We start from the raw sequence: 1,961 nt of genomic DNA on the forward strand, positions 1-1,961 counted from the left end.
CACACCTGGCCTATGTTTAACACTTTTTTAGAGATGGAGTCTCACTTTGTTGCCCAGGCTGGAGTGCAGTGGCGAGATCACAGCTTACCGCAACCTTCGCCTCCCAGGTTCAAGCGATTCTCCCACCTCAGCCTCCTGAGTAGCTGGGACCACAAGCACGTGCCGCTGCACCTGACTAATTTTTTATTTTTTATGAAACGAGTCTAGCTCTGTCACCCAGGCTGGAGTACAATGATGCGATCTCAGCTCACTGCAAGCTCTGCCTCCCAGGTTGATGCCATTCTCCTGCCTCAGCCTCCTGAGCAGCTGGGACTACAGACGCCTGCCACCACACCCGGCTAATTTTTTTCTATTTTTTAGTAGAGACGGGGTTTCACCATGTTAGCCAGGATGGTCTTATCTCCTGACCTCGTGATCCACCCGCCTCAGCCTCCCAAAGTGCTGGGATTATAGGCGTGAGCCACCACACCTGGCCTAATTTTAAAATTTTTTTGTAGAGACAGAGTCTCACTATGTTGCCCAGGCTGGTCTCAAACTCCTGGTCTCAAGCGATCCTCCTGTTTTGGCCTCCCAAAGTGCTGGGATAACAGATGTGAGTCGCTGTGCCTGGCCTGTAATCACAGCTCACAAGTGACCCTGTGTGGTTTCCTCCCTCCCTGTGTGGCTCAGGTCTGGAATGTCAGCAAGGGGCTGCCCACTCTTCTTCTTCTTCTTCTTTTGAGACGGAGTTTTGCTCTTGTCACCCAGACTGGAGTGCAATGGCGCAATCTCGGCTCACCGCAACCTCTGCCTCCCGAGTTAATCTGATTCTCCTACCTCAGCCTCCCGAGTAGATGGGATTACAGGCATGCGCCACCATGCCCAGCTAATTTTGTATTTTAGTAGAAACGGGTTTTTCCATATTGGTCAGGCTGGTCTCGAACTCTCAGCCTCAGGTGATCTACCCGCCTCAGCCTCCCAAAGTGCTGGGATGACAGGTATGAGCTGCTGTGCCCGGCAGATCACCCACTCTTGTCTCTTTTGCGGCACTCCCAGCTGCCCATCCCTCGCTTCCTGTATCCATCACGGCCTCTAGTGTGGCCCCATGAGCCCACTCGTGTTGATGCCCCAGTGAGTTGCTCCCACCTTGAGTGTGGGTGGGAGTGGGCTCTCTTCTATGAATAGGAGGTGGCCAAAGTGACAGGCTTCCCTTCCAAGGGGAGGTCACGCCAATACTGGGCTTCTGTTCTCCTGTCTGTCTGTGTTACACGTTCTGAGCAGAGCCGGCTGCCAGGTACTGAGCTGCCCCGAGAAAAAGCCCCCATGGCAAGACACTGACGTCTCCAGCCAGCAGTCAGGGACCCGAGACCTGAGATGGCAGAAGGTGAGCTTGGAAAGGGACCCCACAGTCGGGACTTGAGATGCCCACAGGCCCGGCCAACACCTCGGCTGCAGCCTTGTGAAAGTGCCTGAGCAGGGGATCCAGACTTCTGTCCCACAGTTACTTGGAGATAATAAATGTGTGCTCCGAGGTCAGGAGATCGAGACCATCCTGGCTAACATGGCGAAACCCCGTCTCTACTAAAAATACAAAAAATTAGCTGGGCGTGGTGGCGGGCACCTGTTGTCCCAGCTACTCAGGAGGCTGAGGCAGGAGAATGGCGTGAACCCGGGAGGCGGAGCTTGCAGTGAGCCGAGATCACACCACTGCACTCCAGCCTGGGCAACAAAGCAAGACTCTGTCTCAAAATAAATACATAAATAAATAATTAAAGGCGTACTCTTCTACGGCACTGAGTGTTGAATGATTTGTTATGGTCGGTAGATAGCTAATGCCTGCCCTTAGGATACCAAGTCCTCATCTCCCGCGGGCCCAAGCCCCTGGGAGCCACGCCTGACTTGCCACCTGTGGAAGGGCCACGCATTCCTTGTTGCTGCCATTCCGGGGTCCCCTCACCCCAGTATACTGGGAGCCAGTTCCA

The sequence above is a fragment of the Piliocolobus tephrosceles genome, chromosome 16 (genome assembly GCF_002776525.5).
Source record: "Piliocolobus tephrosceles isolate RC106 chromosome 16, ASM277652v3, whole genome shotgun sequence".
Classification (NCBI taxonomy): Eukaryota; Metazoa; Chordata; class Mammalia; order Primates; family Cercopithecidae; genus Piliocolobus; species Piliocolobus tephrosceles.